The 26,106-nt window shown below is 44.2% G+C and overlaps 1 protein-coding gene across 6 annotated transcripts in view; it reads right to left on the reverse strand.

Annotated features, from left to right (window-relative positions):
* Positions 1 to 26,106, reverse strand: part of RBFOX1 (RNA binding fox-1 homolog 1) — a 2,169,222-nt gene that overhangs the window by 1,724,037 nt on the left and 419,079 nt on the right. The gene's annotated exons all lie outside the window — the stretch shown is intronic.

Here is a 26,106-nt window from a genome sequence, read left to right on the forward strand (position 1 = left end):
TCAAATTCCTCATCACCCTGTCACCTAATGGTTTTAGCAGTTATTGATCATTATTCCTGCTTTTATTATTTCATTAGGAGCTGCAAAATGGTGCCTTTCTAGTGATTGCTGGGGATTTCTAGCTGATTTACCATCCTGCTTGCTCTTATTGCTGTGGCTTTTCTTCCTTATTCACTATTCGCCCTGATGTATGGAAACGTAATGATTGTTGGATGGGTGATGGGCGCGGGAGAACTTTTTATAGCCTCCTCTTCTACTTTTCAGTGCATTAAAATTTCCGTCACAAAATTAGAAATAAAAGAAAAGCAAGGTAAAAATTAAAAATGTACATGCACAGGAAAATCACTGAAAGGAAACACCCCAAATAGATTACCATTACGAATGCCAAGGTGGTAGGATCATTACAGGTGACTTTTATACACTACTGTATTTCCCAATTTATTAATATAAAACCTATCTTGCATTCCTGATTAGAAGATCAAACAAGAGCAGAGTGGTGTGATAATAAATGGGGGAAGGGGCAGCAGGGAGGTGAGTGGTCTAATTTAAATCGGGAGCCAGAGCCAGCATCTCTAATAGCTATCATTGAAAAGAATTGGTTTGGCAAAGCCCTTGGGAAAGAGTGCATCAGGCAGAGAAAACCTGAATCCCGGGGCAGTGATGATCCAAGTGTTTGCAGAACAGGGAAGCAGGAGTGCAGTGAAGCAATGGCTGAGCATCATTAAGCTCTCAGTGAAAATGGAGTCCAGCCGATGCTCCAAATCACCCCCAAATGCCTGCTGATTTCACTCAGACGTCTTGTTCAGGAACCTGCCGAACCCAAATCTCAAAGGAAATCTCAACTTCTGCCTCCACTGATAGGTGGCAAGCCGAAAACCTGAAAACCCTACATAATGGATCACAGTGGCTCCATAATGACAAGGCAAAATAGTGATAATTAAATGATTTTAATAGTGTGTCAAGATGAAGGATAACGGTCTTGGAAAATGAGGCTGGTAAATCATTACCCCTCAGGCTTGCATGCACACCCAGTTAGGGAGTGAAAAATGCTGAATGCCAAGTCCCTGGCCACACATTTCTGCTCAGCACAGCACTCACTCCCACGCTTTTAGGGTTACTTCTCAGCCAAGCACAGCTGGGCTCCAGTTTCAACTCTAGGCAAAATGAGAGCTAAGCTCAAATTTATCTCACTTACTGAGCACTTTGCTCTGTGCCCCCAAGCTCTCTGCTAGATACTGGCAATAGATAGCAAAGACATCTACGCTAACTGGGGAAAACAGACGATGCAGGGCCATTACAACATCTAATGGGGTGGGGAGTGGAGGCCACACTGGGGAGGGTCCCCTAACCCAACCAACCCCATCCTCCTCTGGTTGAGGGCAGCTTTCACAAACAATTTCAGGGGTTTCAGGAGTGAGGAGTTCCTGTTCTATGAAGGAAAGGAGGGCATTCCAGGCAAAGGGAACCAAATGCATGGGCCTCTGCTTGGATGCAGCAGCAAGAGGAGCTCCTGAAGGTGACTTTTAAGATCATTTTATTTCCCAAAAGGTATCACCTTTTCTGACAGCATGGGTGGACCTGGAGAGTATTATGCTAAGTGAAATAAGCCAGTCAGAGCAAGACAAATACCATATGATTTCACTTATATGTGGAATCTAATGAACAAAACAAACAAAACAGAAACAGACTCATAGACACAGAGAACAGACTGACAGCTGTCAGAGGGGAGGGGTGTTGGGAGGAGGGGTGTTGAGGGGCTGGGTGAAGGGATTAAGAAGAAAAGACACAGACAACAAACAGTATGGTGATTGCCAGAAGGAAAGGGGGCTGGAGGGAGGTGGAAAAGGGCAGAGGGGGAATAAATGGTGGCAGAATGAGACTGGACTTTGGGTTGTGAGCGCTCGATGCAGTGTGCAGATGAGTGCTATGCAGTTGTACACTTGAAACATGCAAGGTTTTATTAACCAATGTCACCCCAATAAATTCAATAAAAAAGATTATTTCATTTCACTGGCACCAAAAGTTCTGAAACCAGAATGCATGTTGCATCCTCTGCGAACACCCACAGGTAAATCCATCCCTGCCCACTGTCCAGGGCAGTGGCTGAAAGAGGAGCCTGGCATCTCCGCAAGAATTTTCCCCTTTCCCAATACATCATGAGTGTCTTAACCTTTTGTTGTTCCACAAGTAGGGTGTGCAGGACAAAAAGGAATAAGAAAAGAGACAATACTTTAATAAATAAATAAATAAAATAAAAAAAATAAAAAATAAAAAAAGAAAAGAGACAAAAGTAAATAAAATTCATCCCAATACCCTCCATGTAAGCATATCCATTACTTTAATGCAGTTTCAGCTTTTATTTTTGCTCTGTGTGTATAATATACGTGTATTTTTTAAAATAAATTAGAGTCACACTAATTGTAAACTGAAAATCATTTTCTCTTAGTGCAAATGTCTACAGTTTGGCTGGTGTCCAAGCCTCATTACCCACAGCTGTCATCTCCTACGATGACATTAGTGGCAGGAGGGAGGGGAGTTATCATCTAAGGGGCCTGCTGGCAAGAGAAGGTGGATGTGCTTAACAATTCACACCAGGATGCACTACACCCACGTCTGTCCACTCAGCCCTCTTCCATGGCAACCAGAATGCTGCCTTCACAGGGATCTAAAAACTTGCCGACACTTAAAACACCTTAATGTGACATCCCAGGGTCACTGTGGCTGGGAAAAGAGTGAATTGTCTAGTGAATGTAGACATTTGCAAAAATGAATAAATGCTTTCATCTCAGAACCCACCGACTAGTACTTCTGTCCTCTCAGCTGACAGATTGCTGGTGCTATGTCTTTAGCTTCAGCATCTCTACTGTTAACCTGGTCTTCCAGGTGTGGTCTCACTTCTCTGTTTCTCAGCTGCCTGATGGCCACCTCTCTGGCTGGTCTCAGTACTCTCTTGCATTTGGTGGGCCATGTCTTGGTGGCCCATCGTCCCTGCTTGGCTTGGATCCTCAGCAACCAGAATCACTAGAAAAAGAGCTGAGCTCCTTGATGAGGGGTTCCCTGGTCTCCTGTTAGGAATGTATAAGCACTCACCGCCTGCATTTCTTTCTTCCTGCTGCGTAACAAGCCGTCACAAACCCAGAACCTCCAAACAACACCGATGGTTTTATAATGTCTCCGGACTAGGGTGCTATGAGCTGGGTGTTATGCTCAGGGTCCTCACCAGTGGCAATCCAGGTGTTGGTTGGGGCTGTGACTCATCAGAGGCTCCACAGGGGAAAGGTCCAATCCAGGCCCCCTCAGGTCATTAGAAGTCACCTCCTTGCACCTGTATGACCAAGGCCCCTTTTCCTGCCGGCTGCTGGTGGGAGACGGCTCCCATCTCCTGGAGGCCGCCTTCAGCTCCTTGCCAAGAAGGCCTTTGCACAGGCAGCTTCATCTTCAAAATCAGGAAGGAGTGTCTCTATGCATCTATTATGCGTGTGCGCGCGCGCACACACACACACACGGTTAATCGTCATTCTCTGTGGGTTCTGTATTTGTGAGTTAGCCTACTTGTTAAATGTTATTTGTAACCCCCAATTCAATACCCGAAGTGCTTTTGGTGACATTTGTGTAAAAATGCACATAGCAGGAAAACGTTGAGTTGCCAGCTGCGGTGGATGGTGATTCTCTGCCAATCTCAGCTCTCCCACAGGTGACCAGAGGAGGGAGCTGGTGGGGAAGGTCAGGCAGTACAAATGCTCTGGCTCTGAGGTCAGGTGGATGGGACTTAAATCCCATCTCGGGCAACTGTTGGTGGGGCAGCCTCAGGCAAGTCATTTAATACGTCTGAACCCCATTCTCTCTTTTGTAAAATAGATGAGACCAGTAACTGACAACTAAGATAGCTTTTCAGAAGCAATCCAACGAGGGAGTCTTAACTGGGCTGACCTCACTGGCACTCCGACCAGGCTCCTCCTTCCTCACTACTGACCACCCCTGCACTAGCCTCCTCGAGCACACTGAGGGCTTTGCCTTGGTAAAGAACAGCCTCCGCTGGCTCCCTGCAGGGCTGCAGCTCCCCATGCTCCCAGTGGCACTGTCAATCCCTCAGAGAGACCTCCCTTGACCACCCAACCCATCGTCCCCACGTCATCCAGCTTATTTTCTTCCTTGTGGTTATAACAACATACAACTGGTGACTGATTTCTTCCTTCTGGTTTTCGTCTGTATCCCCCCACTAGAGATTGCTGCAAAATGAATCCGACCTTCTCTGTGTGTTGGTCTCCGTTGTAGACCCTGTTGTGAAAGAGTTCCTGAGACACAATCGTTCAAATATGTGTACATTAGATGTAAGCATGAGTGAATGAATGAATGTGACCATAACACAGAGACTCCACAAGAAACCTTTGTCCTGATGGTCTCTGGTCTTTGCAGAGGACAAAGAGAAATGTCCTAAAGCCCAAAGAAGACTTTCCTAATGCATCAAATAAGCGCCCATTCAGCTCAGCGCAGCATTTCCTATATGCCTGACAGTTTGAGATTCCATAGGAATCTGAGCAGGCAACTGACACATCTTCCACTGCCCTGATCCCCAACACCAACTTCACCACTATTACAATCACAGTTACCATTTACCAGCTGCCTCCTGTATGCCAGGCACTGGACTGCAACCTGAAGATGCATTATTTAACTATTTGTTACAATCCTATAAGGAAGGTATTAAGATACCCACAGGTAACTGGTAAATGATTTGCTCCAAGCCTTATACCTGCGATGGGACTAAGACAAATGGCAGGAAGAGCACCGTAGTTCACCCTCCTTGGAGTGGCTGCCCTCCCCGCAATGCCAGTTCTCTGGGCTGACCCTGTACCCAGAGTGGGATCCCCCAGCTGTCACGTTTATGTTACATAACCAAGCTTTCCAGAGCTTAGGGTATGGATAAAAGTTGGCTACTTGGCCCAAGATGGTCCAAATTAAATCCTGCCTTTGAGTGTTTGGAGCAGTCGTAATGGAAAGAGCTGGGGTCCGTTTGGTAGGTGGAACCCTAAGGTTTGAGCCTCTAGAGCTGCATGAGAGAAAGGAAATAAAGAAGACCCTAGCCATTTTTGGATCTCTAGTTCTAGTTTTCTTTGAAACTCAGAGGCTCCACTCCGCTTCCTAGGGTTGCTTAGAATGTCCTAACATTTCTGCAAGACATTTTCTATTTGGCCTGAGTGATCTTTAATTTCATCTTTGCCATTTTATAGCCCATGTCTCGTTACATGTGAGGCACTGGGTAGGCCATGAATTTCTCTGTAGTGTAACCCATGGAGACCAGTTCAGGCCACTAACTACCCTCCTCATGTCTGAGCCAATCCAACCACATTATCTCTGAGTAGGTGAGGAAAAGGTATCCTTGGGCATTCTGGATACACAGGAACCACCTCTCTGTATTTTCACCCATGAGGAATACATGTTTCAAGAGGCCAAAATGTATTCAAGAATTCTGCCTGGCAAAGCAAGGACGACCAGCTGTCCACTAAATAGAATGTCTCCCTTCTTATGGAAAATGAGCAGCCTTGAAATCGGAATGGCCCTTGCTGATATGAAATTCTTGTTTCCATTCAGAAAGCTTTTTCCCCCTTAAGCATTCATTCCTGACAAACAAAACGAATTGTCATGCCAAACACCTATGAGGATTGCAGAGCTGCACCTCCATTAAATTCTACTTAGCAGCAGAGCAACTCAGGTGTTATCTAAATTTAGCCCTCTGAGCTCCCTCTCTTTCAGACCCGAACACCATTACTCGCAGCTTTTGCTTAGACTTACAAGAGTTTGATAAATAGAAATACTTCACACAATGCATTAAGATTAGGTCAGCAGGAGAGCTTGACCTGGTTGGATCAAATCTTCTATTGATTTTTCAAAGTATATTTTTTACTAAAACTTGGACTCATGCAGAGAAATACTGCTCCAAATGTGAAATAAGGTAGGGAAGTCACTGGTTCCAAGGCAAAGATAGAACAGAAAGGCATTGGGATGATGGATCATTCCTTGGGAAGCTCCGTGCTTTCCTAGTCCATGTCACTGGAGAAGATGTCAAAGGCAGCAACCAGCCCCTCCCGGCCCTGCAGCCTGAATACTAATACTGGCCTCAACACCCTTTCATTTTCATGCTTGTGATTGAAGTCACAGTCACCTCAGGCCTAGACCAAATGCTGTGTAAATGTCCAGGTGCCAAAAATAACACTGGGTGGAATTTCTGGCACTGGATACTGAAATCTTTGTGTCATCTCATCAGAAGGAACAGCTTCTGCTTTCCCTCTCTGGGACCAGTTTCAGGTGTCCAACCCAGGATGGCTGGGAGCCGGGGCGGGGGCGGGGAGAGGGGAGAGGGAGGTTGGAGGCGCAGGGAGGAGGAAGCAAACAGAGAAGTCAAGGGAGTTTATCAAACAGTAACTGGGACCTCACCTTCAATTGACAAATACTCTTTTTCCTTATTGTCATAAGTACTGTGTTCATTAAAATCAAGAGTCTTCTTGTGTTGATGAGCCAAGTAATTGGAATGGGGTGCTTTGGGCAGTCATATATGTAGAAACATCAGCTTATATGGCCACTAGGAAAGGCAATAGGTCAAATACTAATAAGTTAAGAAAGGAGACCCACTGTTGAGTAGAAATCCCTTCCTCGCCTCCTGTGTAGAGCAGCTGGAGTCTCTCCCTGGAGGTGAGACAGCTCACCATGGCAGACTCCAGGTCTGGCTCTATCTACGCACCCCTTCCCGTTCCCAGGGAGCCTGCCTTCTATCCTCCTTTGAGAATTTTAAAAAGTAATGAAAAGCACAAAATGTAATAGAGTAAACAGTTGTCAGAGACAGCAAGAACCCTGTATGAGCAATGCTGCTCTGAGTTGCCCTGAGTGCATATATTCTAAATTCTTCCTGACTACACCAGAGTAGGTTCCTTCTCAAACCCTACACCATCTACTAACTGTTGGATCCAAGCCCCTCTGCCTAGGGACTGGACCTTCTTGGATGTCGGGTCTTAGATGGAGAAGCCATGAGAGGTTGTGGGTGTATAAGAATGAGTCTTTATTGCAGAAGCCAGTGGCCATATAGCCGTTAGACAAAACAATCCTTCACAGCAATCCCAGATAGGCAGCCAAACACTGGCTGGTAAATACATATCATTCTCACATGGTAGTAGCAGTTTCTGTACCCACAGTGATTATCTGAGCAGCCGTATGCTGCCTCCTAGACTCACTGCCTCACATCGTAGCGGTACCTAAGTTCTCTGCCTCGGCAGCTTCTCCTGTCTCCCCTGCCCAGCACACTGGCTGGTCTCTGTAGCCTCACATAGTAACTACCTCCGCGCTTCTATCCCAGCACACTGGCTGGTTAACATGGTAGTCATATCTGAGCTCTCTATGAACTCTTAGCTTTACAGCGTGGCAGTACCAGCTCTCAGCTCCGTCTGAGCTCTCAAGCCTTTTCCCTAGCCCACTCTTCACACTCTAGTACACTAGCTGGTCAGTAACTTGTATATTATTCCACAGACAAAGAAGGCTTTGTGCCAATGGTGACATCAATCATATTTTGGCTACTGAAGGGCACGCGTGCACAGTACACTGTGGGATTGTTGTGCTTGTGTCCTTGCACCTGTTTATGGTATTTGGCCTAGGCGCAGAGTGGCCTTGGACATAAGGTGTATTGACAACAAGGCCTCTGTGCTTTAATTGACCTATCAGGTGTCTCTGGCATGGTTCCCATACCAGTTTTATTCTTAACACCCCAAACTACAAATATTTGTTTTTGTCATAATATTTCCAGTCTTCAAAACAAACACAGCATTACAGATAACATTAACACCATGTGCCCAGTCCCATTGCCCCCATCCAAAAGGTCACCGTTCCATTTCCAGTCAGGCCACGTGCCTAGATTGCAGGCTCGGTCCCCCAGTGGGTGGCGTCCAGGAGGCAGCCGATCAATGATTCTCTCTCATCATTGATGTTTCTTTCCCTCTCCCTTCCTCTCTTTGAAATAAATATTTTTTAAAAGAACTACCTGTATTCCTAACTGGTGCATGGTAGTCTGATATATAAATGAACTGCATTTCCCTTATCCATGTCTCCATTGATGGGCACTCAGTATATTTACAAATGTCTGCCATTACAAACACGGCTGCAGTGAACATCCTTGTGCACATCTCTTTGCACACTTGCCCAAGGCACATGATTAAAGGGGGAATGGCTATGTCCTAGGAATGTGTATTCTCAAATTGGAAGACTCTCCCAATTTGTTCCTCAAAGAGGCCATGCCAAGCTGCAGTCCCATCAGCCCTTGAGGAAGACACCATCTCCCACCCCCACCAGTGGTATCTTTAGATTTAGGCTGAGATGGCCTCAGCTTGGGCCAAGAGCTCGACCTTTCACAAAAGAGAATGGACTAATATACATGGGGAAAAAACACCCTAAAGTTTAATTTAATTCTCTTTAATCAGTTGTATCATTTGAAAAGCTAATAATGAATCTGCATTCTCCCACCTTGTGATAACTTAATGAATTAGCCCCTTGCCCATCAGAAAATAACCCTTTGGGATAATATATCAAAATTTGGGTAAGGCACTCTAGCTCGTGTTGAATTGATGGATTTAAGGCAAGACTTTAGGCAATCGTAATGTTTAGAAGATGAATCTACTCATAAGAGCCCCTCCATGACAAATGACTTTCTTGGAGGCTATTTATGAGGTCCAGGTGGGAGAGGTATAAACTTAATTAAAGTTTGAAAGCATAATAGAACCAAAGGCAATGCATCAATTTCTCGGTGTCCAATCAAAATGCCAATGATGTCCTTAATAGGTTGGCGATGTCTGCCTCTTGGAGCTGCAATATATAGTTATCCAACTACATGGTTCCAATTGCTGCTGGTCTTGCTGAAGCCTCGCCACCCCCACACATACTTCTTTTCTCCTCTCTCCATGTCTGCTTATGAGACCAATTCATCTCAGCTGGGGAGAGAATCATTATGGCTATCACACACACTTCACACCGGATCCTAATCAAAGCAAGCACAGGCTGGCTGCCCACCCCCAGGCTTTAATGACTTGGCCCATCCATATCAGGGAAACCACATAAATTGTCCCTGCCCTGCGCTGGGGAGCTCCCTGGCTCCTGGAACGCAAGTGCAGCATCACATAAAAATATTTTAAAGTCTCATTTGAATCACAACCCAGGGAACCCAATACTCCTGAGCAACCTTAAAATATAAATAAATATAAACAACTCCGAACAAGACCCAGATACACCAGCCAGGCATTCATTTCGATATACTTCATTATAGTGTGTGGTGATATGTCTGAAATATAATTTGATAGTTTCAATGACTCCCTGCTGAGGAAAAAGCTGATTGAAAAGGCTGAATCACTCCCAACTTTGTGTCCCATATAAAACACATTTAGAAGTCACTTCAGTAAGCAATGGAGTCCTTGGAAGGCTTTAGGGAACCAAGAGAAATTTACATGAGGCTAGTCCTAGAGTGAGCACAGGCACACACCCATCCACACAGCAGTCAGTGGCAATAAAAGAGGGGAGAATTGCTGTCATGTGAGAGGTATAGACCACTTTGGTGTCATCCATCTGCCCAACAAGATCAAGTCTGGGGCAGAGGGATGCGTCCCATGACCTTTGAACTCCACAGGATGATTTAAAATGTCTCAGTGCTCAGGCTGTGGCCCAGTGCAGCTGAGTCAGCACCTGTGGGGAGGGACCCTAGTATTTTTCAAAACCTCCCCCAGGGGATTTAACTTTGCATCCAAGGTTGAAAAGCTCAGGTTCACAGAACCTGAGCCATCAGTAATATTTTCTAGACTTTAGCAAAATCAAAACAATCACTGCCTGGCTTCTTCTTCCAACAAAATGGTGGCTGTCAGCACTGCAGTTGCAACTACACATTTTACTTTCTCTGTATTACATTCTTCACATCTCTCTGGGAAGAGAAAAATAATGGGTAACTTTCAGTAAGAGCTTATTACACACCAGGCATGGTGCTAAGCAATCTCCATGCTTCATCTCAGAAAATCCTCACAATAACCCTGAGAAGTAGGCTCTCTTATTCTCCCCACTTTCTAAATTAATGAGCGGAGTCCCAAAGAGGTTAAATAATTCACCATTTACGCATCAGGCAGCGCCAGGGCGCACACCCACCTCTGTGACTTGCAAGGTTCTGCGTTTCGCCAGTCATTTGACTCACACAGAGACTGTGCCAGTCTTTGAAATGTGAAGTTCTCACTTTGAAAGAAAGAGCAGTAATATATTTCACATATCTGCTTGTCAGTTCTGGTGATGAAAACTCAAGCACCTCTCCAACTCTTCCATCAACTCAATGTGTAGCTGCCAGGGACTTAGACACTTCTCCTTCAACATAGTGTTGTTAGAGTCAGGCAATATTGGATAAAACCTTGAGCTCTTCTTGTTCCAAGCTGTGAGATTTGGGGCCAATTTTTTATCCTTTATCAAACTCAGTTGGGTAATCTGTAAAATGGGATAATACCTACTTCTCAGGGTTATTGGGATTAAAAGTAATTACATTTATGAAAACTCTTAGCACAAGTCAGATAATCCCTTCCACCATATGTTTCAGAGGTACCTGGACTGTGATTGTCAAATCGTGTCACTCTTATCTCCATCACCACCTGACTACCTCATTTTAACCAGGTTATATCAAAGACTAGTGGTGGCAGCTGTGTGATGTTATTTTTTTAATCCTTAGACTCCCAAAAGGGATCCATGGTTCCCCTACAATGGTAAGGTTTTTAAAGGATGCAAATTTGAAAGGCACGATGCACTTATTAATCCCTTGTTGGAGTAAACAGTAACAAAGCCAGCAGGAACAATCATTAATTTACATTAATAGCTTTCAGTGTCGCACACACCAGTGCCTGACATGAAACAGTAATCAGAAACCCAACTATGACAGTGTCCTACATGAGTTAATGTATCATAGCCCTCTAGACCCAGTGCTCATGCATTTCAATAAGGAGAAGATGCATTCATGCATCCCAATGCACACAGGAAAATACTCAAACTCCTTACCATGGCCTTCCAGGTCCTATCTCCTCCAGACTCAGCTCAGACCACTCATACTCACTCTTCTGCAGCCACATTAGCCTTGCTATTCTATATTCCTCAGATACTTAGTCTTATTGCCACCTCAGGGCCTTTGCACATGCTGATACCACTACTTGGAACACCCCCCCCCTCCCATTCTTTGCATGACTAGATCTTTGAAATACTACAGGTTTCAGATCAAATTTTATCTAAGAGGCCCTTCCTAGAAACTCATCACCACTTTACCCTATTTCTTTTTTTCACAATACTTATAACGCTTTAAGTTTATATTTTTATTGTGGTTAATTATTTTATAGTCTGAGTCCCCCACCCCCACAAATGCAAACCCTAAAGGATGGGCTCTTATATGTTCTCGTTCTCTCTCTCTCTCTCTCTCTCTCTCTCTCTCTCTCTCTCTCTCTCTCTCTCCTCTCTCTTTCTCTCTTACACACACACACATTGAGGCCTATGCCTATGGCATAGTAAATTCTCAGTAAATGTTTGTTGAATGTGAGAATGAATGGTAAACCACCTTAACATAGCATCTTTTTTAAAGTCCAAAATGTTTCTCACAAGAGCCCAATGCTTTTGATGGCCCCAGAAGGTTGTCATTCCTCAAGGTTATGTCCTCAGAGATTTTTTTCTTCCTTCTCAACACCTTCTCTCTCATTTGCTCTTATGACTCCTACCACCCATACTCATGATTGCTAATCCATGCTTCCAACAGGCCTATCTGCTAAGAGTTAATAGAAATGTATTTCCAAGGGAACCAAAAACCTCTGGTTTGACTCCATAAGAAAGCCTTAGTCATGAAAGGAAAGGTCAATTCCAGTCCACAGTGGAGTCCTTCACTCAGATTTGTGCCTACCTTAGCACCCCCTCACCCCCACCCATGGATCAATGTCTTGGTCCTAGAACAGAGAGGGAGCTGTAAAATTAAATAAAAGAAGAAGGTTTACTAGGATGTTAAAATATAATGTGGCTGCAAAATGAAGATTTTTTTTTACATGGGGCTTCTTTATTCTCCCAATCAAGCAAAACAAGTAGATCTGCAGCCAATTACAGCCCTATTTTCATTCACTACACCCTCCCTAAATAAAAGGTTTCTCAATGATGTCCTGCATTCATACCTCCCATCCAAAGCATATGCCCCTTACACCATCCTTTGTTCCTAGCAAGTCTCAGGGAGACCCTTTACTTTTTAAAAGTCTTTGTGGACACACTCCTATTAAATCAATCACCTTCTTACTCTAATTTCCCCTTCGGTTCTTGTCTCTGATTCAATAGATGTAGGAGAGAGATATTTCCTTATGTCTTCTTTTCTTAAACAACAACGAAAAAAGATTTCTAGGTGAAAGATAATAGTAAGACCTAGTATTGATTGAATCCATACCTATATACCAGGCATTGTATTAGAAAGTTAGTTCTCATTATGAAATGTAATCCTCATTACAACATGCCTAAGGTAGGTATGACTGAAACAGGGATTCAGAGGGGAGATTATTTTGTCCAATGTCACACAGGGAATCTGTGGTGGAGTCCCACCTCCGATTTGGAATGCTCTGCTGCCAAGCCCATTATCTTGATCACCGTACTAAAAAGTTCATTACCAGGTAGTAATTGGACAGAGGACTTCATAAAGCAGAATTGATGGCCAGCAGTACTATTTGGGATGTATGAGCGTGACTTCGCCATGTTGTTTAGTGCCTTCCTGAGAAGGAACATGAAGCCTAGGCTAATAGGCAACTCCTCGCTAGATTGAATGGAAATGTGCACTCATAGAAAATATCACAGTGTCTACAATAGCCTTGCCCTTTCTGGGGTACACTGGCTCCTGTTTACCAATTAGCTGAACAGCTCTGTATTACAACAAGGCATAAATGGAGTAATTAATTGAGATGCAGGTTTCATAAAAGTGATTAACTGCTAAATTCCAGTTCAGCTAACAGTTCAATTATCCCATTTTGCAACTCCATTCAATTCAGCATTCACAGAGCCCCAATCACCAAGGCACCTACATCCTTCGCATTACCATTAATTAATCCATAGCTCTTTCCCAGGAATCTGTCCACCCTTACTCGTGAGCTGGGTTTGCAAATAAAAATGGGAAGAGAGAGTTTTGGTAAGCAGATATATCCATGCAGGGACAGGGGACTGACCCAAAGTGGATTTTAATGACCACCACCCTGCATGTATTGCCACCACTTCATCTGAGAACACAAATGCAGACAAACTCCAAATAGTATTTGTCCAGAGAACATGGGCAATAGGAAATACTGGAGAAGAGCAGAGGTCTCACCTGAGATTTTTGCCTATCTATGGTGGCTAACAGGGTTCTGGGGAGGGATTCAAGCATCCAGAAGAAAACAATGATTAACCAAGATACCATTCAGGACCATGGACAGGACTCCCTAATTGAACTTACTTGACTACTGAGTGCTATTTGATTTCAAAAGTAAAAAAGATAATCAGGACTCCCTCATCCTTATCACCCCACTCCTGCCCCCACCAACACATAGACCTGCTTACTTCCTGTATTGATTAGGGCTCTTGGTTACAAATGATAAGACACTGTCAGGGAATTGTTTCATCAGAAAATGAGTTCTTAGGGAAGCTATTGGATTGCTCAGAAAATTGCTATGGAGGTTGAAGAGTTAGACCAGCCATTATAACCAGGATGATGCCATAGAAGAGTTGGGTTTGGACCACACTGCCCTCTTCACGGGACACTGACTGGCTGCAGCCGCCATGAGAATAGTTCCTAAGATCTCCCTCCAGGTCCAATGTCCCAGGAGGAAGCATCAGATTTGCCCACATTCATGCCCACATCAAGCTACCAGGAAAGGGGAGGAATAAGTTATCTGGTGTTTTTAGCTTCCAGACTCCCATCAACACCCACCAATAATGATTCCTTAAATGCAGGAAGGAAGTTCAGATGCTGAGCAGCCAAGTGCACACACATGCACATCTCCACCATGCATGCCCCTCCTGTCACTCACCTCAGCAAATGCACGCACATGCACACCTCAACCTTGCAGGCCTCTCCTATCACTTACCTCGGCAAATGCACACACATGCACACCTCCACCATGCATGCCCCTCCTGTCACTCACCTCAGCAAATGCACACACATGCACACCTCCACCTTGCAGGCCTCTCCGATCACTTACCTCAGCAAATGCACACACACGTATATCTCCAACATGCATGCCCCTCCTAGCACTTACCTCAGCAAATGGTTCTCAGGATAAAGTTTCTTGAGGACCTTGGTCTTAAAGAACTTGGACCTCCCTTGCTGCACCTCACGTTTATCTCAAAGCCCAGAGGTAGTGTTTCCTTTACTACCAGGACTTGGCACATTATTTCCTTTGTCTAGAACACTCTTTCCCTAGTTAACTGCTGTTTACCCTCTGAACTCAGAAATGCCTGCTCCAGACTCAACTGAGAGCCCATGTTACAAGTTCTCTTTGCGTTGCATGTCCATCCCATGAATGCAGGTAATACATCTGCACTGTTCTCTGCCATATCCACAGCAACTAATATAGTGGCTGACTGATAGTAGATTCTCAATACAACTAATTTATCTTTACTTCAAATAAAAATAACATGGAGGGGGCAGATGAATAGTAGGTAAAATCTGAGCAACACGCCTTATCCCACTTACCTAATTAGATTAGCCCACGTATGCCATCTTCTCCCTGGACTCAGTGCCCTGCAGTGTCCACCCCTGGAAAGTCAGTCTTTCCTCAATATTCCTTTGGCTGCCTCATACTAGCTCTCACTACTCAAAAACAAAACTCTGTTTTACTAAAACCTGAGTGTGCAGGTGGATGTCACACCAGAAACTTGGCTTCCATGTGAAAATATTCTGCACGCAACTATATCCTCTGTGGTGCTGCCCACTCGACAGCCTAGAGGAAATTGGCACTCCTGTCCTTTCAGAATGTGGGAAACACCAAGCACTTGGCTGTTAACTATCGAAGAGAATTTAGCATCATGGGAAAAATGAGAGACCTAGGGGCAACATCTGACTGTTCCCCCCGACTGGCCATTTGACCTTGCTTTCAAGAGTCCCCTTAACTCTTAACAACTCCACAAGTTATATGTGCAATATATAATGTGTGGTGACAGCTACACAATTGTTTAACAAATGAAATTTTATAAATAATGGATGGATAGATGAACAGATGGATGGATGGATGGATGGATGCTGGATGAACAGATGGATGGGTGGAAGGGTGGGTGGATAAAGGAGTGAGGGGGGTAGAAAGGTATGATGACTTTATCCTTTAAATAATCCCCCTCAAGGCCTGCTTTGCAGACAAGGAGACTTCATGTACAGAAGAAGATGTTCCCTGAAACAGGAGCTTGTCTCCTAAAACTGCAACTAGCAGGAGTTCTGCACCCTCCCTCTTTACTTCTGAGAGATGTCAGCACTGCCTGGAGCTGCTGGAGAAGTGAAGGGGGAGGAGCGTCTCCACACCCCATCTCTAGGAAGGACATCTGGATCAGAGGCCATAAATTACCCCTCTCTCCCTGACATACAGGCACAGCACAGTCTTGGAAACCCATGGGCTGGGCCCGGCGGCCACACGGGATGAGAGGACACATGGGTGCCATCCAAGAAGGCTCAGTGTTGAGGTTCGATTGCCATGTTTAAACATAAACAGCTCGTTTTTTCTGCGCCTTGTTTTCTGTGTTTCCATTATCTGGCAACGTTGGGTCCAATTGAGAAGGAGGCAGCTGTGTTTGGGGAGCGATTGTCTCCTTCCCATCGGGCACGTGAGCTGGGTTCTCTATTGTCCACATCTGTGGCCGCCTGGCTGAAAACCCAAGAGATGCTCCTCTCTCTTTTCCAGCACAAACACGTTTATCTTGAAGCCCAGACATGATTCTGCAGTCAAAGGCTTTATAGAAACAGAAGAACCTCCTGGGCTGTTCAGACCCTCTCCTCCTTCCATAGGACCCAAAGCTATGATAGATTGAAGAGGCTACCATGTGCCCAGGCCCAGCCACATTATTCCTTTGCATGCCAGTTTTGACCATAGGGATGGAGGAATATCTTACCTGAAATTACAGATTTATAAGTCACCATACAGAATCTGAATCCAAACTTTTCTCCAAAGTTTGTGTTTTTGACATTCATTATGTTCCATGCAAACTATGAGATGCTTCCAGTTCTAAGCCTGATTCAGCCAGAAAGCCTCCTGTGCCTTTGCTTCCTAATTCCCTTTGTCAAGACTCTGTGATAAGTGATGGGAAAGCCCCAGGAAGAACCAGAACCTGGTGGGAGAGAAAGGGGTCCCGGAGTCAAACCTGAGATGAATCCTGGACCCATCACCATCAGCAGGTATCTGAATATGGAACCACATATCACTAAACTTCAGTTCTCCCCCTTGCAAAATAGATATGAGTATTATACCCATTATACCCATTTTAGAAGAGAGTAGAGATTACACAAGAGAAAAATCGTGTTCAGTTCTTAGCATAACTATCAGTTACCTAGAAACACCTTCTCTTGCCCCTAAATCAGGTTAAACTCAGTTGCTTTTAGAGATTTACCAAATACCCTATGCTGCTCCTCATGTAACACTCATTGTGCTTGTAATTCCTTCTTAACTATGTGTCCCCCTTCTAGACTCAAGAGCTGGGATAACAGAATACATCCACCTCGTCTTCCACTGCATACGCACCTTACCTAGAAAAGTGCCAGACACATCATGGATAAGCAAGAAATAATGACTGAATTGCAATGAGCCATGTTTATAAAGCAACCAGAACGATGCCTCCAAAAAGCATCCATTCTTCCTCCTGTTCCCATGAGACTTCCTCATTCCCCCTTCTCTTGTGTAACCAGCCTTGATGGAGAGGAGAAAGGCTGTAGGCTGAAGCAGAAAGTGCAGGCAAAATGCTAAAGGGGGTGGTGCTAACAGGTCTCGGGAAACAGGTCCGAGGCTGCAAGCCCTGGAACGTGGCCAGGAACGATCGGGATGCTCTGTGTTATAGTCACCGACATGGTAGAAGAGTGAGTGGGAAGAGACAGAGGGCTGGCAGGTCGGCACAGCAGGTAGCCAGGCAGAGAGTAAAGACATGCAAGTCAAAGATGGGGAAGCACCACAGTGGTGGCCTTGCACCCAAAGGAGGACATGAACTTCGCCCAGCTTGGACAGTTGCTGCCAAGACCCCCTTCCATTTGACGGGACAACTAGCTCTGGCCTGGGTGACAGCAGTGCCAATATGTGAACACCAAGCAGAGGCCTCCCTGCAGCTGGAACATGGAAATTCACTGTGAACTGCCCTTTTCCTGGAGCCAGGGAGAGGAGGGACAGGCAAGAAAGCAGCTCTCCGAGTGCTCAGGACGGCTCTGCTTGGGAGGAGGCAACCCCGTGCACCTGCCCTCACTGATTCTCAACTTTGATGTTGACCCCGCCATCCTTCCAGCCTGGCGTCTGAGTGCCAGGCACGAGCTTCCTCTGACCCTGCAATGCGAGCTGTTTCCCGTTGACTGGCTGCGTCCTTGCCCCTTCTCTGTGACTCCTGCTTGAATAATGAGCTCTAAATATATTTTCTTGTTCAAAACCATTTTTCTTTTCTAATGCTAAATTATAAGGCTTGTGCATGTCAGCAGGAAAACGTGCCCTGCTTTTCCAAAGGATGCAGATACGAGGCCAGACATTCTGCAGATACGGGGAGGGGGCCGGGCATCTGCACCAACGAACCAGCCCAGCCAAGGCCGGCACATCTCCCAGTAATTACTGGCCCGACCTCAAGCTACCCAATTATTTCTGAAAAAGTCCAGGATGAAGAAGGACCTGCTATTAATTATTAAAAACAAAAACCCACAGACACAAGCATACTGCAAAGGACCTCTCATCATCCCTCCTTTATTTCTCACACCCAGCTAGGACTGAAGGATACCACTGAATTTATCTCGGCTTCTTGTTAGTCACACAAATTACAGGCAAACCAAAAACAGCTAGAGTTTTCTCCTCTTGACATCATTATTTCCAGCTAATGGAGGTGGTGACTATGGAAAAACACACACACACACACACACACACACACACACACAAGAAAAAACAGAGATGGATGATCCTGAGTCTCCCAATGCTGTGCTCTTCCCTGGAAAAATCTGACTTACTTTTTGAGCCCCATTTGGCTATTTTTTTAATCAGGTGAAATATCTGTCTTTTAGGGAACATGGCACACTTATCCTTTCCCACAAGTTGGGTCCTTCTGGGGACTAGAGAGAAGTGCATGTCCTTTAAGAAAGAAGTATGCTGACAGCCAGACTTAAGAGGTTCAACAGAACAGACGTCTATCACAGCATGTGCAAAGGCCCTGAAGCATGTCTATGGCAGGAAGCAGTAGAGTGAGGTGCAGACAGCATCAGGCATGAAGTCAGGAGCCCTCTGACAATGAGCATCTGAATAATCTTGGGCACGTTTCTTGATCTCTGCAACTGAATTTCCTCATCAGGGTGGCTGATGTCCGTCCAGGCAGCCTCAGAAGGCTATTCTAAGGCTCATAGAGGTAATCCAAGCAATTAGGATACTGAAAATGGAATCCTTACATCCCCATGGTTCTATGTGGCCCACTGACCCTAGGTTGATATGAATAGTCCAAAAAAATCAAGAAATGTAAACTTCCAATCAGAAATCTGAGAAAATTCAGGTAAGTAGCACTCCTTTTATTTCTATTTTCAAAAATTCAACTCTCTCCACCCATTTAACTGGGTCACCCAAAGAACATACGATGAGGTTTTATTATTCGTTACTTTGAAAGGAATTGATTATAGGTGTGATTTAAATCTGAATATCCTGCTAGGCCAGTGTGTGGTATCATTTACCACCACCCCCAACACACACACACACACACACACACACACACACACACACACACTCCAACTTGTGTGGGGATACTGAAAAAAATCAAGCAGTAATTTTAAATTATAAAAAGACAAGGGCCACATATTCACTAGCTGGTCTGCTCTCTCTGGGCAGCTCTGAATTAACAAAAGTGTGGAGCCCTAAAAATAACAGAGTGGCAGAGGCACCCCTTCCACAAGGGTTTGCATTAGCACTTTGATCACTTGCCCATCAAACTGTGCATTTTTTATAGGAAATGAAGAACAGCTTGTCTCCACAGTCTATTATAATTACCACTAAATGCTCCAGAAACTTGGCAGTTTTGAATTTCATAGCACCCATGACTGACATTCCTAATTAATACTATTGTTTTTCTCCTCTGGCTGAATTTCCTGAATGCCAACATGCATCGCATACACTAAAAACAGACATTAAAGAAAATAACATCAGTGTTAATCTCCAGCACAAATATATCCAATGCCTCAGTGAAGTGTATAGAAAAGAGCTGGGTTCCTATAAATAATGGAGCAGCCCTGCCTGATCATCTTTATCCTCCTACGCTAATAAGATGATAATCTCTCTGCTCCGGTGTCCTTGATGTGCAACACACCTCCCCCCCCCCCCAACTCTTTCCTTCCCTTGCTTGGCTTTTAAGCTGCAGATTGAAACTTTCAATGAAAACCTTCCAGCTAATGTTAGAAATGGCATCCGCTGGGCACTCTATAAATAGGGACTCCACAGATGAGAGCAAGATGGTCTAATGTGTGCATCCTAATGGATGTTTCTCTGGTTTGCCTGAGGCCAAGAGCACCCAGCATTTGCTGATGCCCTCATTTACTGTGTTGGGTGGTTTAGAGCAGGAATTCTGACAGCAGGGGTTTGTTTTGCATCCTGCCTCTGCCACCTAGCAGCTGGACCATTTCCTTATGTTCCCTGAGCCTCAGCCTTCTCACCTGTGAAGTGGAGATTATAACAGCACCTTTCCCAACAAGCTGTAGTGAGAATCCAATGAGAAAATAAGTAATGTCTTTAGCAGAGACTCTGGCACATAGTTAGTGCTAATTAAATGCAGTTACTAGATTTGCCATTAGCACACATCCAAGTTTGGGTGACACATCTAAGAAGTACCAGGCACATAATAGGAGCTCAATAAACTCATATAGTTGTGCTGATAAGAAAGACATCCCTGCCGAAACCGGTTTGGCTCAGTGGATAGAGCGTCGGCCTGCGGACTGAAAGGTCCCGGGTTCGATTCCGGTCAGGGGCATGTACCTGGGTTGCTGGCACATCCCCAGTGGGAGATGTGCAGGAGGCAGCTGTTCGATGTTTCTCTCTCATCGATGTTTCTGGCTCTCTATCTCTCTCCCTTCCTCTCTGTAAAAAATCAATAAAATATATTTAAAAAAAAAAAAGAAAGACATCCCTGTAAGGAACACGTGTGAGCCAAGAACCCACATTGCAGAGCAATAGCTGCCCCTGCTACTGCTGCCCAGGACCTCAGACAGTGTCAAAACAGAAACTTACAAATGAAAATTAGGTCTTGCTTCTTGAGAGGTGTATGCGTTTGTTTCCATATCTTCCACGTCCTACTTTAATTGGTATTGGTTTGGATCTTGATGAGTTTCCTATGGATATGGGTTATAGGATGATTTTGTCCACTCAGCATCTCTAAGTTGCCTCCTCCAGTTTTTTATGCAAAATAGATTAATATTTGTATTTTGTGGTATTAATACACATAACATGAACTTTATCCCTAGTGACAGTACAGTCACAATGTTGTGCAATCATCGCAACTATCTAGTTCCAAAAAATTTTCATTTCTCCAAATGGAAACTCCACATCCATTAAGCAGTCACTCCCCAATACCCTCTCCTTCAATCCCTAGCAATCACATATCTGTTTTGTGTCTCTGAATTTGCTTATTCTAGGTATTTAATATAAGGGAATCATACGTTACTTGACCTTTTGTGTCTACCTTCTTTCGTACAAATATAATATTTTCAAGGTTCATCTAGTTCAAAGCATGCACCAGTACTTCTTTCCTTTTCATGACTGACTAATATTCCATTGTATGGATGGACCCCATTTTGTTTCTTCATTCATTAGCTGATGGACATTTGGGTTGTTTCCATCTTTTGGGTATTGTGAGTAGTGCTACTATGAACATTGTTATACAGGTCTTTGTATGGGCCTATCAATGTAAGAATGGAACTGCTGGGTCATATTGTATTTCCATGTTTAACTTCTAGTTTTGATGCCGAACGTTTCTATTCAAAATTCACCCCTTCCTGTGGTCTTTCCCTGTGGTTTGATTTCAGACAGTCAGCATTTTCTCTCCCTCCGGTTTAGGGATGGTACCTGACCCAGGTTAACCCAAGGAACAGAAGCCCTGGAGCTTTTGTAGAGTTGGCTCATGCTTACTGCTGGGTGAGCGAAGGTGGTAAAACTCCAGTCTGGAGCTGCTGTGGCCATCATCCCACTGCAAGGAGACAGCCTGCCTGAGAATGAAGCCAAACCAGAGGAAAGTGAGGCAGGTCCCTCAGGGCATTGTCGGAGGGTCCAGATTCCATCCTGCCTCACAGAAAAGACCTGCCCTCTGGAATTTTCCAGTTTTATAAGGTACCTTAGGTTTTGTTTTTGTAGAACTTAGCGGGGGGTTTTTTGGTTTTGTTTTCTTTTCCTTTTTAAAAATATATCTTTATTGTTGAAAGTATTACAGATGTCCCCTCCCCCCCCCCATTAACCCCTTCCACCCTGCTCCCTCTTCTTCCCAGGCCTTCACCCCACTATCGTCTGTGTCCATATATACATGTAAGTGCTTTAGTTAACCTCTCCACCCCCCTCCCCCACACCTTCCTGTTGAGATTCATCAATATATCCCATGCTTCCATGTCTCTAGATTTATTTTGTTCATCAGTTTATTTTGCTCATTCCACATGTGAGATCATGTGATACTTGTGTTTCTCTGACTGGCTTTGAGTTGAGACTTTTGTTGTTGTTGTCCAACTATTGTATATGGGTGCTGAGACAAGCCGGATGGATTGAGTGGGCAGGGCTGTTTTAATTTAAATTTTTTAGATTACTCTGAATACTCCATATGCAGCTGTCATGGATAATTTCATGTGTCTACTTGACTGGGCCATAGAGTTCCCAGATATTAGGTTAAACATTATTCTGGATGTGCCTATGTGGGTGTTTCTGGTTGAGATAAACATTTGAATCAGTAGACTGAGTAAAGCAGATCGCCCTCTCCAATGTGGACTGCACTCATCCTATCAGGTGAACACCTAATAGAACAAGAAGGCTGAGTAAGGGAGAACTTGCTGTGTTTCTACCAGTCTTCAAGCTTGAACAGTGGTCTGCTTCTGCGTTTAGGTTAGAACTTGTACCAGCAGGTCTCCTGGTTCTTGGGCCTTCAGACTTGGACTGAAACTATACCACTGGCTCTCTTGGGCCTCCAATTGTCAATGGCAGATATCGAATGAGCCAATTGAATGAGCCAGTTCATAATAATAATAACTATATATGTGTATGAGAGACATAGACATATCTATATACCTATTTCTATAGCTATCTTATTGGTTCTGTTTCTCTGGAGAACCCTGGCTAATAACAGCATCTAATTATAGTAATGCTTCCCCTACCCAAAGCCTGGGCAACACGTCCCAGAGCAATTGAATGAAATAAACAAGTCAGAGAGAATCTACACCAGAGGTCTCAAACGTGCACTCCATCTGCTACCAGTCTAGTGACTTCAGACCAGACATACACATTTCCCAGATAATGATGAACAGCCACGTGTTAAAACAGGCATATAAGACACAAGTGGGAGGGAGATAAGGAGGAGCCTGCTGTCAAAAGCTTTGTCACACATAAAGGAAGAATAGTGACATCTTTATGACAGTGGAGAGGGGAGGGAGAAACTGCTGGTTTGGTTAAATGAAGAGTTGTTATGCACACCCACCTACCTGTCACTTCCCCAAAGGCTACAGTTTAATCTGAAGAGGAAATGATCCAAGCCTAGGTACAGCCTGTTTATGCTCCCATAAGGAAGATGCCTGGAAACATAGATTGTGTCACTGATCACCCTAGAAGTACTTCCCAGCAGTCCCAGGAGTTATTAGAACCACCTTTAGTGCTTATGGCACCAATCAAGCCTTCTGTTCGGAGCACTGTTCCTTTTCAGATCTCTAAAGCTCTGTGTTAAGCTTTGGGAAAATATATGATTTTTGCTTCAAGGTTTATTCAGCTCAGCCAAAGACCTCAGAGATTACCTTAATTTTATATTTTTGTGATTCCTTTTTAAAAGTCCTTTTGTAAAGTGTGCTGGTTGATGATATGGTTGCTAGAATGCCCTTCTCCCTCCACAAAGGACAAAGTGCTGTATTTCTAGAAATGTCTCATTAAATAAACCAACCAATGCAGCCACTGCCATCCCCTAAAAGTGGTCCAGAGGCAGACCCCTCAGTCTTTGCAGAGATGTTCTTGCCATGGGCAGTTTTACTACATCAATAAGCTCAACCCGACTTCACTGAAAAGTCTCATTAGCAAACCCGTTCCTTTGACCAACCTAGAGAAATGATGGAGGGTTTTTTTCTTTTTCTTCTTGTTACTTTGGAAGTTCTGGCTTTGTGCTAAAGCTAAGCAAAACAAAACAAAAACTCTAAAAAGCTTCTGCACACAAACACCAATGAGAAAGGATACATTAAAATAAAGCCATAGATAAAGCGTATTTGATCAACCCAATAATCTTCAAGTACACACTTTTTGAGTTGTCTATGTACCAGACCACAAACAGAATCTCAAGATTTTGTTTGAATTGATAGTTAATAAACCACATTCTATCCTATAAAATTAGAAATAAAAAAATTGCTTCCCAAAGTATATATGCATAGTTTATAATTTTAAGTTATACCTTTAAAGAGAAATCAAAATGAAAATTATAAACTATATAAAAGCAAATGACAAGGTTTTGCAGAGCAAAAGTGACAAGATACAGCCAAAGTAGTTCTCAGAGGAAAATGAATAGCCTTAAATCTATGTATTAGAAAACAAGAAAAAGTAAATAACTAATCCATGCTTTCAACTCAAGAATTGAGGTGCACAGATAAAATAGACCCAAATAAAATGAAATAAAATAATTATGAAACCTAAAAGCAACTGTTAATAAAATCAAAAAAAGCAAGCAACAACAACCACAAAAATAGTGGGAGGCATCAATAAAGCCAAATGCTTTTACTTTTTAAATATCAGCAAAATAGGTACTAATATGTCATGAAAATGGATGGAGGTAGAGGCATCTTTATTGACCTCATTTTAACTTTGAAGTAGACTCTTAACAGACCTTCAAAGAAGAAACCAAACCCTGAGGGCCACATACTTGTAGGCTTTTCCCCATTTCATCTATATGTGTTTGACTAAGAGAAGTAATAAAACACTTAGGGCAGTCCACATAGCTAAGAGATGTTTAATCCATCAAACTGAATGCTGATGAAATCAAGACTGGTCCTCCTGGGGCTCCATGAGAAATCCTGGGTTCGCTCACAAATCATATATCTACCACCTGAATGTTTTCAAACAACAATTTCTCTTTGACACTTTGAACAGGAGAAAAAGAAATCTATTCTCTATATTAAAAAAAGAAAAGTGGGGGGTGGGAGGATATGTGGGTTGTCACTCATCCTTCAGTTTCCTGGCTATGTCATCATTTCCTCATCTACCTAAGTAGATGCCTCCCCTCACCCCATGTCAGGCCACTCCCTGTCACATCATCTGCTTCCTTCTTTTGTGGAATTCATCACAGTCACTAGGTATCTTGTTTACTTGTGTCTTTAATTAACAACTGTCTGTCTCTACTGGATGCAGGGTCCAAGGGGATGAATCTGGTCTGTTTTGTCTCCTGCTCTCTCCCCAGACTCTGGTATAATACCTGAGAGATCCAGGGAATAATATTAATTAAATGAATGGAGCAATGCTCCTTGCCCTGGGAATAATATACAATATCACTGAAGACTTTCCTTAGTTAAATCTCTTTGTTGTGCCAAGAGATTGCAAGGCCTTTGCTTAGTTTCATGAGCACTCACATGGAAGAAGTGAGAAGGGGGAAAATGGGATAACTAGGCTCTCTCTGGGCATTTATTTCACACACTGGGAACTTAACCAGACATCCTGTACCATGATAGAATTTCCATTCCTCCCCAGCTGCTGCCTCCTGTAAAGAACCTCATACCCGCATTGGATTTTCCCAGTCGGAACTAGAGAAGGCTCCAGTCAATCGGCCCTGGCCCCACAAGCCTCCCTTGGGGCATCCTTTTCTCTGCCATTAGATACGTGAAGAAACTGACACATCTGGAAGATTTCTCTTGTAGAGTCTGACAGGCTTGAGTGGGTGGCAGTTTTGACGGCCAGGGCCTGATTATCCAACCCATTCACCCTCTGACATTTCCTCGGCTCTTCTTCTCTCCCGACACACATGCCAAAAACTGCTTTCAGCAGAGGCCTCTGAGAAGTCGAGGCCTGCTGACACCAGCCCCCACTTCTCTGGGCTCTGAGGGCGTGGCATGGCCTGTCCGGCCTGGCAGCCATGTGGACGTGGGGCCCAGGACCCAGTGTGAAAGTCTGGGCAAACCTGTCCTTCCTCCCAGGATCTGTTCTAAGGTGAGTAGCAATAGGCACATACAGGAAAACAGATGGAGAAAGTCCAGCCATGCACCCATTCATTCATTCACTCATTCATCCACTGAATGTTTACTGAGTGTCATGATGTGCCAAACACTGAACCAGGTTCTGGGCCCACAACAGTAACCCATGGCTCCCTCCCATGATCCTAGCTAGTTGGCGAGACAACAAATACACAGCCCCATATATTGTGTCAGTTGTGGCTACTGCCAGTAGTGGAAGGAGGAGCTTGGTACTCGAGATAACAAGGGGAACTACTTTAGCAGTAAAGTGGTTAGAGACAACCTGCCTGATGGGACAGCCTTGGAGCTGACCCTGAAGGAGGAGGAGCCAACTGCCTAGAAAGCAAGAGGCAGGATATTTAAGGGGGAGGGGACTGCATGTAGGTGCAAAGGTTCTGAGATAGAAAACGGCTCGTTCAGGGAGCTGAAGGAAGGTTAGAGCAGCTGGAGCAGAGTGACCAAGGAGACATCAGCCACATTATGAGAAGGGGCAC

The sequence above is a fragment of the Myotis nattereri genome (assembly GCF_964212035.1).
Source record: "Myotis nattereri genome assembly, chromosome: 4".
Classification (NCBI taxonomy): Eukaryota; Metazoa; Chordata; class Mammalia; order Chiroptera; family Vespertilionidae; genus Myotis; species Myotis nattereri.